General features: G+C 39.9%; 2 long non-coding RNA genes across 2 annotated transcripts; both read right to left on the bottom strand.

Moving 5' to 3' along the window:
* Nucleotides 1-3,811: 3,811 nt before the first annotated feature.
* Nucleotides 3,812-6,193, bottom strand: LOC144981685 (uncharacterized). The gene is made up of 2 exons (XR_013647244.1): nucleotides 4,808-6,193; nucleotides 3,812-4,653 (listed from the first exon to the last, which is right to left on the bottom strand). It is a non-coding gene; the product is annotated as an uncharacterized LOC144981685 (long non-coding RNA).
* A 96-nt stretch (nucleotides 6,194-6,289) lies between these two features.
* LOC144981576 (uncharacterized) lies at nucleotides 6,290-8,229 on the bottom strand. The gene is made up of 2 exons (XR_013647175.1): nucleotides 7,905-8,229; nucleotides 6,290-7,807 (listed from the first exon to the last, which is right to left on the bottom strand). It is a non-coding gene; the product is annotated as an uncharacterized LOC144981576 (long non-coding RNA).
* Nucleotides 8,230-18,598: the final 10,369 nt, after the last annotated feature.

Raw genomic sequence — 18,598 nt, 5'->3', positions numbered from 1 at the left:
AAGGAGGGTGGTGAAGTGGATAACTTCAATGGAAAAGTGTGGTGCGTAAAGGAGGGGCAAAAATGACTGGAGGGCTTTTAATTCTGCCCTCTGACTTATCTTTGGCGTAAAAAACAATGGAATTTTTGTTGTGTAAACTAACACGATCACTGCTGTTCATTTGAGCATTTAATACGGAGTAAAAAGAGAAAGGATGCACAGGTTGTGTCAGGAACTGTTCATCCATTTTTCAGGAAAAATGTTTTCTCTTCCAGGTAAGTTTTTTAATGCTGGACTGGAACTTTATTATCATTTTCGGAATAACAAACTCCATAAAAACACTAAAAGATGTTGAGATTAACCTGCAGGTCGTGCCTTTAACTTCCTTTTTTTCACGACTAATGTGAAAAAGCTTAGCAGAAGGCAGTAAACTGTAGGCTAAAATTGTGAATGAGGAGTGAAAACGCTTAAAGACTTCGATGAAAATGCTGTTTTAACACATTCTTGTGGCACTTTTTTTGATTGTGAACATATAGAAAGAAAGAAAATTGAGCTTAAAATTGCATTTTTGAGTATTTCTTTATTCAAACTGCAGATGAAAAAAAGTCACTGGAGAAATACGCTGGGCGGGTCAACAAGCTCCCTGCTGTGCTCCATTCTGATGCATCCCCTTGTAGACAGATAGATCCATGTACGTCTTAGTTTTCCTTGTCTGAGCTGATATCTGGCTCAAAGCACGCACTATAGTTCCAACATTGCTCGCCACCAGTAACGTTAAGTTGGGGGGTGTGAGAGGCTGTAAGCTGGCAGAAGAGAGTGTAAACAGGTGGGTGACAGGAGGTGGGGGTGGGGTTGCTCTGTGCCAACAGTTCCATCCACAACTCAGAGGGGAATTTCAAATGAACTCCTGCCGCTCTGCAGAAACTAGAAAATGACACAGGTTATGATTTGGGCTAAAAATGTCATAATGATAAAAGCCGACTGGAAACGCTTTGAAAATAGATCAATAGATGATCAGAGTGGGACTTTAAACCTCCCTCCTCCTGTTCAGTCTTTTTAGTTTTGTGCTCTCGTCGTAATAAATACCCATACATGGGTTTAGAATAGAATAGATCATACCATTGTCATTTATGTGGTAAGTGTATTATGAAGTATTCGTAAGAATAATGGAAGTATAATGTACCTATAACATACGGATGAAGCTGGTATATATTGTGTCCTTGAGCCAAACTCTAGTCATTAGTGAGGTGCAGTCCTTGCCCCTCACTGACTGCACTCACATGCTTAATGCATGGAGTGCGCACATGATACGTATGTACATGTATATGTGTTTGCCACAATCTGTCATTCGGAGCATGGTGACAAACTTAAGTTTGACCATTTTTCATCTAGAGACAGCCTGTGTCCACCCGTGACGACATTTAGGTCTAAGGCTTTTGGAGCATTATGTTTTTTTTTACATTTAGAACATTTCATGTTACACCAACACGAGAACAAAGTTCTGTTTGTAGCGGACATTGCAAACCTTTCCAGAACTGTAATGACTGAACTGTACAGTTCAATTTGAATTCTGGTGCTGAAGACAAAGACGTCTGTTTTTGAGCTGAAGAGGAGAAGAACCGTGTTCGAAGCAGAAGAGATTCTTTGTCTCTAGATCTGGAGAGGAGATGACAGACTGAGCGTAAACGTCTGCTGGATCCTGCTGTTCAATTCCCCACAATGCCCTCTGCTGTCCGTCTTAACCACACCCACTTCAGCTGTTTGGCCAATAGTTTTGTTTGGAAGACTAAACAACAGTTCAGCTAGGGTTGCGTGTGGAAAACAAACAGAGGTTTTGTCTTAATGACGAAGCATAAACATCGATGATGGGGGAATTTTGGTGAAAAGCCTTTCAGACTCAGAGAGTAGCCACCGAATGAAAAGCGGGAGGATTTACATATACATATATACATACCCAGGTTACAGATGGACGCGTAAACATCTTGTGATTGAAATAAGAACCTCATTGATGATTTTTATTTTTTATTTTTTTATTGTTTTGACTCATAAATCAGTACAGTTTGTTTTACTTGACAGTCTGCATGAATCTGAGTGCTCCAGATCATGATCTGAACACATGACCAATTTCTAAAGTGATGACTTGGATGTAGAAGATCTAACCTTCATAAACTCTGTTTTTAGGGAGAGAATCAGCTGTAAAGGGGTCCTTCTATTTATTCTTCTTGTGAAAAGATTACATTTTTGCCTCAAACTGAAAATGTGTTTGGCTTTGAAGGTCACACTGAAGGCCATACTGTAATGAGTCAAAAGCAGTGTGACACATCGCAACAGTCATACGGTTTTTCTAAGCTCTGCATACTTAAATGCACATGTTTATCTTAATTTAAACACGTGCATTCTAATTCTTTCAGCTGCTGCTTCTAATTATTGCTGCATTCAGAGTCAAACTGATGTTTACACCACAATTTAACCTCTAATTTGATTCATTGTTGTGGCTGAACGCCCCGCCCTCTAAGCAGACGGGTATGGCCTGAGTGAGGTCATGGTAGGAGCCGTGCAAATATGCCTGCCCTCCGCCCTTCTGCTTACTGTCAACAGAGTGTCATACAAGGTGGTGGGAAAAGGAGGGTGGGGGTCTTTGTCTTCTCATCTGCATGTTTTCCTCTTCCCTTCAAACATCAGTCCAGCAGACTTTGTCCTCAGATCTCCTGAAGACGCAGCTGCATCTTCTTCTGTGGTGGATTCATGATTCCGTTTTTCCAGAACTGACCACTCAAGAAAAACTTTACATTTTTCTTTCTGAAAAGAATTGATGAAATTCGTAAAACTAGATGTTCTAATGTTCTAATGGCTACATTTTTACTTTAACCTCAATTATTTGATTTTCTTAAAACGATAATAAGGAGAGAAAAAACAATACGATTCCAGGAAAAAGCAAATCCTCATTTTTTTTCTGGCTTTAACTCTTCTGGCTAATAACTTTAATTTAATAACTTTATTAAAACACAAATTAGAAACAAACTCTGACAGTGAACACCTTCACGGTAGGCACAGATTTTTGCTAGAGAGTTTTGCTTCATGATAACCCGGAATATATCTGAATTTACACTAAAACTAAATTTATCATAAAAACAATCATGAATGTCTCCAAATCAAATCAATATTCTTAGTCCAAATTTTACACTATATTTCTATAAACATTGTACTGAACTTGTACATATGTATATTATTCCAGCAAGCAAGCCATAGCAAGTTGATGGTTCTGCATGCTGAACCCAGTTCTGTTTTCGGATGTTGAGTCAACTCTGCCCCTTGTTGGTGTGTTGCCTTGGTTTGGATTTTGGATAGAATATTATGTCCATGACCCTGGACTGGATTTTTCATGGATTCTCTTCTGCTCCCAATTCCCCACATTGATGTCTCCAGTGTGCATCTCTACACAAGAGGCTGTTTCCTGGAGGTGGAGTACTCCCACCTGACAAACACTAACACTCCTGTGTTTCTGTTACAGACTCCCCTGTGCATCTAGCAGTATCATTGTTCCATTACCACCTGAGCTTCAATAAATTGCATTTATCTTACCCTCAGTGTGCTCCTCCTTGGGTTGTCTGATGCCACCTCTTCCTGACATATTTAGACTTTTATGTTCAAGCAGTTACATATTTAACTGTACTAATGATTTGACATGTTGATGAATCTTCATGAAAGCATTGAATTCATTACCTCTATCATATAAAAAATAAAGCCAGAACTGAATCTGGGCTCGTCTCGATGAACTCAGCCTGCCGAGGAGTAATCAGTGAGATCCAGATTAATTCAGATTATTCCAGAGTTGTTAAAAACTGCAAAATGTATTTTATTTTTCAGATGAAGTTGGCATTTAATTCTCACACACATTGCTTTAATTCTTTTACAGCAACATTTTTTATTTTATCTCCAGTCTTTCCTTTTTTGTTCTACACTGTATGAGAAAGCACGTGTTTTTGGAGTTACAGCAAAAATGCCATTGTCCGTTTTATTCGTTTTGTCAAAATAAAATGCAATTTTCAGCCAAAATGTGATTTTTTTATTAATATTGTAAAAGTACATTTAAAATGACTTGGCAAATTATGTAATGAGGCTGAAGACACACATCTTCAGTTCATGTAAGCTGCTAAACCTGTCTCTAATGAGCTTTAGTGTGATTATTAAGTGTTACACACTTTCTTGAGTTTGGGTTGTGGACCTGACCCCAAGAACACTTTAAACTTGTTTTATTGATCATGATCACATGTGCTCTCTTCTGGAGCTGACTGAACTTGTCTTTATTTCAGGTAGAGGAATATGTTCAGAAACCAAAGAAGAGTTTAAATTCTTTGAGATGTGTCAGAGCAGAAAGTCAGGAGGGTACAGAGATGTTTGATAGTTCAGGGCTCAGTTTTACCCTCAAAAATGCAAAAATAGAGGAATTGAACATAAACATTGTACCTTTAAACATGTCAACAGACCACAACTGTTCTACAAACAGGAAATCAAACTGAGCCCTCAGAGATTCAAAGAGCTTTGTACGGGGTTTGACGACTGAAGAAACCAAACCAGGATAACCCCCCCCACTTCAGACAGGATCATGGTATGGGCCAACGAGCTGGATTTAGGATTTCATTCAGTTTAACCTCTGACCACGCCCATCACTTCCTGTAAAAGACAGCATTCAGGTGTCAACCAGTGTCTACAGGTTAAAACTCTATAATGCTAATCTAACAAATGTACAAAAAATAAATGAAATAATGATATTAAACTAGATTAATGTAACATGCTACCACGTGATTGTGAATGAAAATACCTTTACCTGAACAGTCTAATCATTCCTGGTTGTTGCAGTCTGTGTTTCCAGAGCAGCTGGGATGTTTCTGGAGATGTTCACAGAGGAAAACAGAGAAACACGCTGGGAGGATTTTACACTAAGTCGCTAAACTATGACAAAGCAGATGGGAATCTTCTGCATTTCAACTTCCAAAACTCTCATTTCCATACTTCCTTGTTGATTTTCATTGACATGGTTGAACTACATTGAGCACAAATCCTTGTAAAAAAGCAAACAGCAACATTAACTAACGCGGTTGCAGACATCTATAGAAATCTGAGGTTTTTCCGTCCTTCAGAAAATCTTTAAACACAGCTGTTCAGTGTTATTGCCTCATAAAGTTATGATACACACAGACAGCAAGTAATCTTCTACTTGGAGTAGTCCTTAAGTAGTATCCGTCAAACATTTGAGGTCATTGTGGAAACTTTAAACAAGTTCTAGAAAAACGCATTGGATTGTGTGTGTGAGTTTGCTCCGTTTTCCTCTGTTAAAGCTTATATAACCATTAAAATGTTATTATTTTTTTTCATTTTTAAATGAATTGTTCTAAAGAAAACCTAGATATATTACAGAAGTGGATTGTGGTCACATTTTGTCTCTTGGACCTCTTGGTTTTCAAAAGGAGATCACTCTCAGCTTAAAAAGTTAAAGCCCATATCATCATTCTTCCAATTCCCTGCCTGAGAGTGACTTTAAGGCATTTCTACAACACAGACTGGTTTCTCTGAACACAAATCTAGGTGTCAAGGAGAACATCTCCTCACACGTTCTGTTGGTTTTTGACCTTTTGACCTCAGTGCTCCATCTCACAGAATCAATAATTTAATTACAGAGACTAGAACATGTCAATTGCTTCACAGAACCTGCATTAAGTGTTTTAAAGTGATTTTTTTTTCCTGAAATATGCCAGTTTGATAATGTTGGGTTTTCTTCGCACAGTCGGATATGGAGTCCCACAGGGCTCTGTGCTCGCTCCAGTTACTCTTCAAGCTTCCATTAGGTGACAATGTTAAAAACACGTTTTCATGTCGGTGATACTAAGCTGTATTTATCTACTGAAGTAATACTACACTCACAGGTGTATAAATGTTTGATACTTTAAAGACACAAAGACTTGCATGAATTCAGATTTTCTTTCTCTAAATTTGGGTCACAACAGGATTCCTGTTTTCAGATGTGTTCAGGTCTCAGTAAATCAGCCTGGATGGTTTAGTTTCATCTCTAGTCTGACCGTGAAGAAAGAGTCATTTTTGACAAGAACATGACTTTTCCTCTTACATAAATCAAGCATCTTAAGTGCAATTCGAGCAAAATCCGGAACATCCTGGCTCCGAGGGATTCATTATTTTAGGATTAGCCTACAGTAACTCCTAATTATCAGACTGTCCCAAAATGTCTTTGAAAAAAAGCTTCCAGCTGACCCAAAATGTTCCAGTTAATTCAAATGAAAATCATTCACGGAAATGAATTAATGTTCTCTTTTTTATTATGTTTTCTTATGATGAGGACATGCATTTTTCAGAAGGTTTTCCCGTGTAGAGGTCAGCACACTTGCTAAAAGTCTTTTTTTAAGACCCCCACTGAAGATCCAGGAATCATACTGTAACTCTAGATCCTTCTACAACTCAAACATCTCACACAACAGGCCACTGAAACCAGATGTAACACAGATCTCTGGTGAAGATAAGATCGTCAGGCGCAGACTTGTTACACAAAAACAAGGACAGAGAAAGAGACAGAGATGATCCATTTAGGTTCTCACAAACGTGACGGTATGACGCTTCCAGGAAAAGTGTAAAACCACATGAGTCAAAGAACATCTTTTACTGTAAATTATGTTTCAGTCAAGAGACTTAACATTTGGAATTAATTAAGAGACGAACATCTTCCTGAGCTGCTGCTTTCATGTCCCTCCACAGCATATGGATTAATGGAGGTTAATGAAAGATGAGAAGATCTCACTTTTTCAACTTAGATTTCCATTTGATCAGATGTTGCCACAACATTAAATACTGTTTGTAATAGCTGTTTAATTATTCATGGACTGTTCCTGAACACGACATGTATTAACATATACAAAGCTTGACGCAATCCAACTTTTCCCTCCAACTCTCATAAAAACTCACAAACATTTGAAAACAGTGCAGAGAACTCTGACAAACTCTAATTTAATGAGCCGCTCTGCACTCAGGTTTGCTCCGTTCTCTACCATCCGCCAAAAAAGAAGGTTCAGGATCAGCGGGATCACAATGTTTTCCCTAACATCAGAAGGAGGTTTTAGGATCCTGGCCAGCTGAGCATCAGGGATGTTCAGAGACCCTGAAGGCAGGAAGACTCTGCTGAATTACAAGCAGGAAAAATATAACAAAAAATACATGAAGTTATTATTGTTAGACAGGGTTAAAACAGGCAAATGAGAAGATATTAACACATTAACATTCAGACAGGACAGCAGGAAAAACCGTTTTATTGACAAACTGAATTTTGCACAAATTGATTTTACTTGTATTGAACTGAAATACTTTATTATACAAGACTATATTTTGTTCATGACAGAAAAAAATGAAAAAATAAGAAACTTTACACTTTACTTAACTAAATACACTTAGTTAAGAATAAGGTAAAAAATGACTGAAACAGACATTTTTCAATAATTAAGTAGGGAGGTGTATGATCAGAAATGCTGCCTCTAGAGTATCAAAGGAAAGTTACAGACTCCTTCATCTGAGAAAAATGTAGTGAAAATGTAGAATCTTTAATAAAAAAAACAAAATGATTGGTTTTAATTAGATTTCCTTCAGAGAGCTTGAAAGATTCTGATTTGGTCCAGAATCTAGCTCAAAGGATGCCTGAATCTGGACTCCAGTCTCATTTCTTCAGACAGCTTTGAAAGCTCCTTGAACTTTGGTGCAAAAAGCACTCTGGTCCACCTGACAACATGAATTACTTACAGGTAAACTGCAGATCCGTTTTCCAGTGAATCTAAAAGTTAAACAGAAGCAAAGAAAGTTCATGACATGACAAAAAGATCTTTCAGCAAACATTGAAAGCCATCCATCCATTGTTTATAATGCCTCACCCAGGGTTTGGATGCGTCTATCCTCAGCTCTTCTGGGACGATACAGAGCATTCCAAGGAAAGTTGAGAGGTAACATTTCTCTGTGGGCACAGGATCTTCCACGAGGTTTTCTCCTTGTCTATGAAGACTCACTAAGAAGCTGCATTAGTTGCATTTTCGGCTGATTTTCCATCGACTTCAGTTTTCTGGATGTGGAGGAGTAGCTGCTGTTCTTGGAATTCTTCCAGATGACTGAGCTTTGCATTGTGTCTCTGGAGCAGATGCTTCTATTCTGACTCTGTCCTCGGCCCAACGGGCTCCTGCAGTCTACTACCGCTCCATCCTTATCTGTGCTTAGACAGCCGCTTACCAATATACCTGACTGCCTCCACAGATTCATGCTGTCCAATCTGTTTACAGAGACACTATCCAGGCTTCTCTTAGTCATAGATTCTGTTCATAAGTTCTGCTCTCTGATTAATCCTACATGCAGTTGTAAAAAAGTTATGCAGATCTTCTAAGCTTCACCAGTTCAGAAATACCATTTTTGTTAGCCGTTCACTGCAAGTAGATTCACCTGGAAAAACAGGCTGCTGGAACCACAGCAGCTTCAGAGTGGAGACCGCTAAACAAGAAGCAACAGGAAGGTTTCAGTTCTGAAACAGAAAGGGGTTTGGTTTGGAAGCCTGTTTGCAGATGACTTGGTCCTGTTGGCTCTTTAAGCCAGACATTCGTCTCTGGCAGAAAAAATCCGGTTACGGTAGATCCAGTCAGTATCCTGCACGCAAAGACAACATTAGATTCAAATAAAGCATTGTGAAGCAGTCCCACGAAACCATTTTATTTTAATTTGATGAATGGAAGATGGCTACATAAAAAAAAAACATCTTAATTAAGTGCTACATTGGACAAATATGTTAAATCTTTTACTGAATTTTTCACTTAGAGAAATTAAAGTGATTTTTTTTATCACAATGTTGATTTTTTTTACCTCGATGTTGAATTTACTAAACACTGAATTTATTCGTTATGTTGAATTTTCTTGACTTATGCACTCAATTTATTAATGTTGAATGATGATTTTTTTTTGTTCCATTTACCTCAAGTTAATTTTTATTACATAAATTGTATATTCATGTAGGACCTCAATAAATACCACTTTAGTCAGTTGACTTTCACAATTTATTTAGAACAAATTTAAGGTAAAAACAAATCATCTGCTAAATGGGCCAAACACAGGACCCAAGTGCTTTGAAGATATTTGTGTCCTCACGTGTGTCTGTGGACAATAGCCACATGTGAACACATTTAAACTAACACATTCAGTGGGACAAAAAAGTATTTCGTCAGCCACTAATTGTGCAAGTTCTCCTACTTAAAAAGATGAGAGAGTCCTGTAATTTTCATCAAAGGTATACCCCAACTATGAGAGATAGAATGAAGAAAAAAAAGTCAATAAAATCACATTGTGTGATTTTTAAAGAATTTATTTGTAAGTTATGATGGAAAATAAATATTTGCTCAATAACAAACAAGCAAGATTTCTGGCTCTCACAACTTCTTCTAAAAGAGGATCCACTCGTTACCTTTTTTCATGGCACCTGTTTGAACTCGTTATCTATATAAAATACACCTGTCCACAACCTCAGACAGTCACACTCCAAACTCCACTATGGCCAGGACCAAAGAGCTGTCTAAGGACACCTGAAACAAAATAGTTGACCTGCACCAGGCTGGGAAGACTGAATCTGCAATAGGTGAGCAGCTTAGTGTGAAGAAATCAACTGTGGGAGCAATTATTAGGAAATGGAAGACAGACAAGACCACTTATAAGCTCCCTCCATCTGGGGCTCTGGGAGGGTAATGAAGGAGGGGCTTCGTAAGAAGCATTTCAAGGTCCTGGAGTGGCCCATCCAGTCTCCAGATCTCAACCCCATAGAGAATCTTTGGAGGGAGTTGAAAGTCTGTGTTGCCCAGAGACAGCCCCAAACCATTCCAGCTCCAGAGGAGATATGCATGGAGGAATGGGCCAAAATATCATCAACAGTTGGTGAAAACCTTGTGAAGACTTAAAGAAAACGTTTGACTGCTGTCATGGCCAACAAAGAGCATATAACAAAGTACTGAGTTGAACTATTGTTATTGACCAAATACCTATTTTCCACCATAATTTACAAATAGATTTTTAAAAATCAGATGATGGGATTTTCTGGATTTTCTTGTCTCATTTTGTCTCTCATAGTTGTGCACACAAACATGCTCTACTGCAGACCTTTGTTGCAACCAGTGGTTATTTGAGTTCCTGTTGTCTTTCTATCAGATCTAACCAGTCTGGCCATTCTCTTCTGACCTCTGGCATCAACAAGGCATTCTTCCCTCAGAACTGCTGCTCACTGGATATTTTCCTTACTATTCTCTGAAAACCCTAGAGATGGTTGTGCGTCAAAATCCCAGTAGATCAGCAGACTGACACCAACAGTTGGACAAGTGTGCCTTATAAAGTGGCCCATAAGTGTAGATGTAATGTGATCATCATATTTTAATTAGTAAAAATAATTGTACTTCACATTTTCAGCACAAGTACACTATAAGGTAAGCTCCATCAATTTTTCGTTTCTTTTATTGTAATTGGAAGAGTCTTGGTTTCTGTTTTTTAAATCAGGAAGGCGTGAATCTTCTGCGTTTTTGTCAGACAGAGGTTGAAATGAAGGATGTTCAGGAAGATCAGACAAAGTTCAGACATATTTAAAATACTGAAACATGATCTATCAAACTTACTTGCACCGTTGATATTCTTCCAAACGTGACTGGTGACACAGAAAAGCAGAAAGTCACTGAGAAAAAAGGGAAAAAATGTTTTGATCCACATGACTTCCCTGAAGTTTCACTGATTTCATTCCTTGGCAGCCGTCTCCATCTTCTCCAGACGGTACACTTTCCCGTGAGAACAGTTATCATGGGGGATCAATGTATTTTTCCTTTCCTCACATTTTTGAAAAGTTAAATATGATGGCTGCTGTTAACACCTGAACATGTGGGGGGGGGGGGGGGGGGGGGGGTGATGTGTGTCAAACGTGTGCAAGCTGACAGGTTCTGTGCTTTGTCAGTTTGGAGACTCATACCTCAGACTCCCTTCAGCAACAGTTCCTGTGTTTCATTAGTGTTTTCCAGAAAGAGATCACAACCGAGCTGCTGCACATTTTCAAAGTGAGGCCCAATCGTGACACAGAAGGGACCGAGCTGATTTTGAGTTTTGAAAGAATTCCTGCATGCAGAGCATCAAGATGTATTCGACAGACCAGCCGGATGACAGCAGAATGAATGCAAAAAAAGCAAGACTGTGTTTGTTTGTCAACATTTTGTGACCCCGCACCCCCTTGAGTATATTCCACATGCGTCCAAACAACTGGTTCCAGATGAGGCCTGTAGAAATAGAGACATTTTTATTTTATATCCGGCTGAGGGAGCAAAAGGCTTTACAGCAAAACCAACCCCCTTGGATGCCTGAAATGTGACTTTGAAACGCACATTTCTGCAAAATTGTTTTGAATAAATATTCACAAACCAATAATTCATGGAATATTTTCATTACAGGGAGAGAAGACCCCAAATAGTTATAAATTATGGTTCTATTACCGGTTCTGTTCAGAATCGTTAGTGACAGAATTTATCTGTGCAGCCAGGGGCTGGAGAAGGTTTAGTTTGGGGACCACAGGATTTCCTCTCATTCTTTGCAGATGATGTTGTCCTGTTGGCTTCTTTGAGCCAGGACCTCTAGGATGCATTTGGGCGGTTTGCGGCCGAGTGTGAAGTGGCCGCGATGAGGGTCAGCACCGCTAAATAAGAGTCTGTTGTTCTTGACCTGAAAAAGGTACTTTGCCCTCTCTGGGTGGAGTGCTCCTGCCCCAGGTGGAGGAGTTTAAGTATCTTGGGGTCTTGTTCATGGGTGAGAAAAAAGTGGAGCTTGAGATTGACAGGTGGATTGGTGCGGCATCTGCTGTTTTGCAGCCACTGTGCTGGTCCATTGTGGTGAACAGAGAGCTGAGTCAGAAAGCAAAGCTCTCAGTTTACCTGTTCTTCTTTGAGATTGAAGATTGAAGTCCCGAATGCAAGTGGTTAAAATGAGCTTCCTCTGCAGGGTGGATGGATGGGTGTATGGATGGATGGATAATGATTTGGCATTATTTTATTCCACACTATTTGCAGATGTTGGTTTCTACACTCCAGGAACTTTTCTCTTTCTGCAAGTCGTTTTGAACCCCCAGGAAAACATGTGAACATCTTAAAGTTACACTTCTGAAATGACTTCATTTATTTTTATTTTCCTCCACCCTTTTTACACCACCAAAGGTGTCAAAGTTTAGATGCTGCAGGAGCTTCTGCATGAGCTGAAGCATTCCCTCATTTCTGCACACTCTCGGGTTTCTCATAAACATCCTTCAATAAACTTTCCAGAGTTTGAGGTAGGTTTGCTGGGAAAAAAGACCTCTATCCTCGTCCATAAAAAAAAGGACCCAAGAGAAAGTCAGAGATACTTGACTGGGACATAAAGTTCCAGAAATTACTCATTTTCAACTTTCTTGGGATATTTGTGCGCTTTATTCTTTTAAAGATAAAACTAATATATGGATGAAAAAAAAGGAGATTTAAGGAAACGTTCTTCAGACTCCGAAAGGATTAGATACTTTTGGAAGGAGACAAATGTGAACAGTATGGAGAAAAGTGGGTCTGCTCTGAGGAGGTGACCTTTAGAAATTAAAAGTTTGAAGCTATGTTTAAGTAAAAAAAGAGAATGCACAAAAAACACTTTAAACAACATAAAAACCCTTTTTTTAATGTTTCTTTTGGGGTTTGTCAGCCAGCAACAGAAAAACATGGAATAACTTATCAGAAGAACAACAAGTTCTCCTTTGCTCACTGTGTAGATACACTGCAGCTTTTCCTGCTGCTCAGTTCCTGACACATTAATAACTGATAACTGAGTGTTATGTAAGGCAGCGCTCATGCATCCGTTAGTGCAGAATGATGTCATTCACCCACACTGAGCTTTACTACATCATTTGTTTTTCTTTGTAGTCTGCACACATGCATGCACATGTTCTGCTGGATCCAAACCTCAAGTTCTTGCCACATCGGCATTTCAGTTGGCAGCGAGGCAGCGAGGCCCCACTTCAACATGACCTCATCCCGAACGCTCACACTCTGTCAGAGAAGTACCTGAGAGGGCGCACGCAGAACGAGGTTACAGTTCATCTGGAGCTCCGTGGGGTGAAGTTAACTGAGGGAACCCAGATAATTTCAATACGGCCAGATGCGAAGAGGAGCCTGAAACAAACGCAGAGTCAAGGGTTCAGGTCCAGGCGAGAATGTTTCTTTCTTTCTTCCAGTACAATGGAAAATAGTGAATCTGGAGGATCCAGATAACAAATGCTGGTGTCGTCCAGGACAGAGTCCATCAGAAGTTCAGGAAAGGGTCAGAAACTCAGAATAATTGAGCATCCATGTCCATAATCCAAACTCCAGGTGATCAGCAAACAACACACACCAAGGGGCAGACTGAGAGTCCTATAAAGCAAAGGTAAAACATGGGTGTTCATGGAAACATTTAGGAAAACATCCACCATCCAAGGACATTCACCAAACCATCCACCATCCAAGGACATCCACCAAACCATCCACCATCAAAGACATCCACCATACAAGGACATCCACCAAACCGTCCAAGGACATTCACCAAACCATCCACTATCCAAGGACATCCACCAAACCATCCACCATCCAAGGACATCCACCAAACCATCCACCATCCAAGGACATTCACCAAACCATCCACTATCCAAGGACATCCACCAAACCATCCACCATCCAAGGATATCCACCAAACCATCCACCATCCAAGGACATCCACCAAACCATCCACCATCCAAGGACATCCACCAAACCATCCACCATCCGAGGACATCCACCAAACCATCCACCATCCAAGGACATCCACCAAACCATCCACCATCCAAGGACATCCACCAAACCATCCACCATCAAAGACATCCACCATCAAAGGACATCCACCAAACCATCCAAGGACATCCACCAAACCATCCGAGGACATTCACCAAACCATCCGAGGACATTCACCAAACCATCCACCATCCAAGGACATCCACCAAACCATCCAAGTTCATCTACCAAACCATCCACCATCAAAGACATCCACCATCCAAGGACATTCACCAAACCATCCAAGGACATCCATCAAACCATCCAAGGACATCCACCAAACCATCAACCATCCAAGGACATCCACCAAACCATCAACCATCCAAGGACATTCACCAAACCATCCAAGGACATCCACCAAACCATCAACCATCCAAGGACATTCACCAAACCATCCAAGGACATCCACCAAACCATCCAAGGACATCCATCAAACCATCCAAGGAAATTCACCAAACCATCCACCATCCAAGCACATCCGCCGACACAAATATGTTCCCATAGCAAACGTTTTGAAGGACATTTCAAGCAGACTTGGCTCCTTGCAGCTCCTTCTAAACTGCCAATAGTCACACAAAAACCTGAGCAGCATCAATATAAACAATAAATTCCAGGACATTCCACTTCAAACAGATGAAATCACAAAGTAATAAAACAAGTGTCATTTAAAGTAGCCGTAATGATGTTTAGCGGGAGAAAAAGCTGCATTTGTTAAGATACCAGTATGCAAGATAACAAAACAAAAAAAAGAAAAATGACAAAATAAAGCTTTACGAAAAAAACACGTTTGTGGATTGCTAAACAATAAGCAGTAAATATTGAAATATTTCACTTCTATTTGAGTTTTTCTTTAGATTAAACTTTGAGAATGCCCTTGTTTGAATCCCAGCTGAGTCCTTTCTGTGTGGAGTTTACATGTTCTCCTTGTGCATGTGTGGATTTTCTGCGGTTCCCTCCCACAGTCCAAAAACATGCTTCATAGGTTAATTGGTGTCTCTAAATTGCCCTAAGTGTACATGTGAATGTGTGGCCCTGCAAAAGGCTAGAGACCTGTTTAGGGTGTACCCGGCCTTCAAAATATGGCTGTGATAGGCTCCATTAAGCCAATGATCTCCATATCACTGAATGGATGTGGATGCACATATCTGACCAAACACCAGAATTGACAGACAGGAGAAAACACGGCGAGTGTATCCTGTATGCAAAATTTCATGATAATCAAACTCACAAACCTGCTTTTATTAAATTTTATTGCTATATATTCTTAAGCCGTTATGTTTGCGTTCTTTAGAGGACATCAGCTGAGCTGCTTATCCAGCTAATACAGAGAATTCAAAGCTGCATGAGATCCGATGGTTTGTTTTTAAAGATGAAATTAATGATAATGATGCGTCAAGTTGAAAAAGAAGCACATTTTTAATATTTGTAAATTCTCACTGTGTTTTTGTTCTTCATCACACTGACTCACATTTCAGTCACCTCCAGTGAGATTCTTCTTAGAAGTTTGAAACAAAAGCTTTGGATTTAAACATCATGAACTGCATGTTCCTGTTCCTCAGATGATTCCAATCACTTTCCCATTACCCCAGCAGAGCCAGAGCTTTATCTCATGCAGCATTCCAGTGGAGAGGGCTTCATGTTTGGGCTGGAGTCCCAAACAAACTGCTGTTTGTACCGTTCCTGCTGTTTGGCCAGATAATTAAGCAGAAAAAGAAGAGAAGAAAAGATTGAGAAATTCCTCAATTTGAGGCTTTGCCTATGAACAAGGCGAAACAATAAAAAGCTACATTTGTGTGAACAGCACAAGCTAACAAAACAAAGCTGTTCAGAGGAAGTCTGATTAAGTAGAAAATGCAGGACTCCTTTTATTTTCAGAATGTAAACCCTCCAGGGAGAACTAAAACTTGGGAGAGGACAGATGGGTGACTAGTGACCTGAATCCCTCCATCAGTTTCCTGAAAGTCACATGTCCAGTTCCCCTCCTGGGGAGTTTTGGACAAAAGTAGCAGAAGTTCTTGAATTTTATTTTTTCGGATTCTTGTCCAATCGTTACCATATATCCTGAGTTTAATTGAATTTAACTTTATTTATCTCACAGGGAGAAAATCACACACCGTGGCAGCTCAAGGAAAAACAAGGGATAGTGCAATTATAGATCACCAAATATCTGATCAAACAAAGAAATAGGCACATGAATAATTGGGCTAAGTTGTAAACATTTTTGATGACCTGGTCACAAACAGGAGTTGTGCAGTGGGAATGAATGACCTGCGGTGGCGCTCGTTTCTACACTGCGGGTGTCTGAGTCGGTCATTGAAGGAGCTCCTCAGTCCCTTCAGTCAGGTTCAGTGGGTGAGAGCTGTTGTCCATGATGGATCTCAGCTCGGTCAACGTCCTCCTCTTACCCTGAAAAGAGTGAGAAAAGAAAGGCAGAGGGCACTACGAAGTCATGAAAATTCCTGGGCAGAGGTCTGCACACTCCAAAGGACATCAGTCTCCTTAGAATATGGAGGTGACTTTGGCCCTTATCTAGAGGTCATCAGTGTTGAGGTGAACACCGAGGTGCTTGGAACTGTCGACGATGTCAATGACACTTCCCTGGATGTTCACAGGTGTGTGGGCCACCGTTTTTCATCTTTGGAGGTCAGTCACCATCTCTTTGATCTTGCTAGTATTTAAGCACTGGTGATTCCTCTCACACCAGCTCACAAAGTTCCTGATAGTTGAGATTTTCTGTCATTTATCTGTGCTGGGATGAGAACTGTTGCTGGAAGAAAAAGCATCACCTGCTGCAGGAAGATGTGATCAGGAGAATTTCTGTGGAAAGCAGAAAAACGTATATCCAAATGTATAGATAGGAGGAAGCAACACACTCATCTGCCTTCATTTCAATTCAAAAATCAGATGGAATTGAATCTAAAAACTCTCTTTAATGCGGATACAGACTAAGTGAGATGCTGCCCCTTCAGAGATATCAGGGGTTTACAAGGTTTTCTAAAAGCAGTGTTGCAAATGATAAAAAGAAGATAATTTTAGAACTTTTATAAGAAGAGACAAAACTAAACGAGAGGAACTGATTTTATTCTGCAGAAATCCAACTCACCGTGACAGCAAACATGCTTTAATGATACTACGGTCTCCCTATGAGTTTCAAAGAAAATTGATTTCTGGGTAACATGTTATGTTTTCATATTGTTGTGAAATTATTATTCATTCAAATTATTTCTTTTATTTTCTCTGACCAAGTTCCACTTTCAAAGTCTCCATAACAATTAGGACAGTTATAAGTCTGTGACTCTACTGTCTGCTGCACCTTTTCTGTTTTGTCACATTTAGATTTTTTTTAAAGGAAAAAAGGCCAAAACACAAAATTCAGACAGTTCCAAAGCATAACACATGAAGCTTTCAGACCGTTACAAGAACAGGTAGACAACTGCATCAAAATGCAGCAGGTTTGTCAGCTCAGCTAAAAGTCCACAAAGCTAAATCAGTGTCAGGTAGCTCGGTCAATATCCTTTGTTAATAATGAGCAGGGGAGCATCAGAGAAGAAACAGGGGTAATCAGGTTCCAAAACCAGATTCAAGGCAGGCGGCAGGCAAACAGAATCAGAGGTAAAACAGGGACAGCAAATCAGATCCAGACGTAACACACATTAATGCAGGCAGAGCAGCAAAAACAATACTTCACACTGAGTGAGGCTCAGTGGAGTGCTTAAGTATGCTGTGAGTGACAGTCAGGAGTGCAGCACTCAGAAGCTGCACGCTGGGGTTGCTGGGAGATGTAGTCCGTCTAGAACTCTGGGGAAGGTTCCCGCCGATGACCAGAGGGGGAGACAGTATGGAGAGAAATTAGACTCAGCCAGATTTGTGCGTGCGTAATTCTTGATTCGTGCGTAAATTAGGATTTGTGTATGCATATTCTTGCTTTGTGCGTTTGTAAATTAGGATTTGTGCATAAATTTGGATTTGTGCGTGATTTTTTACTCACATAATACGTTTTGTGTATAAATTAAAAAAATATAAAATGAAAAAAATACAAAATGCAATTTACGTATGCACAAATTAAGATTACAACAGTTTGAAACTACTTACACACACACATCTTTAAAAAACACGCACGAATCCCTTGTTACGCACACACGAAGCCAAAGTTACGCACGGATCTACCGTGAGACTCTTTTCACGTCTCACAAATTCGTCCGTAAGTGCTGCGTTTAAATACCAGTGGAATGCTCGGTCATTAGAATTTTCCTAATGGATTTATGTATGTCTTCGTTTTCCTCGTCCGAGGCTGACATCTGGCTCAAAACTTTTTTTGCAATGTTAGGTTGGGAGCATGAGGAGCTGTAAGCTATAGCAGGAGAGTGTGTAAAACGGCAAAATGATAATTAAAAGACCACTGGGGACACTTTGTAAATAGATCAAGAGATGATAGGCATGGGTCTTTAATCCAGCCTCTGGTTGGTGTCTTTTTGCAGAGATGTGTGGAACGTCTGGCATTAAAGATGCTGCAAAAGACGACGGCTGAAACCCTTAAGCTTCATACCTGTGGTTTGTTAAAGTGCTCGATACAGGGAAAAGTTTCAGAAAAGTCTTGAACCAAGGCTGTGCATAAAAGTGAGCTCAGCATCTAAAATCATTCTCCAAGTACACTAAGTCTTCCTTCTTCTGCCTGGTCTTTACTGGGGTATGCAGCCAACCACAGCCGTCTTCTGGGG

The sequence above is a fragment of the Oryzias latipes genome, chromosome 13 (genome assembly GCF_053564925.1).
Source record: "Oryzias latipes strain Hd-rR chromosome 13, Olatipes_Hd-rR_3.1".
Taxonomy (NCBI): Eukaryota; Metazoa; Chordata; class Actinopteri; order Beloniformes; family Adrianichthyidae; genus Oryzias; species Oryzias latipes.
The sequence above is the reverse complement of the archived record's forward strand: the minus strand, read 5'-3'. Positions and strand labels throughout refer to the sequence as shown.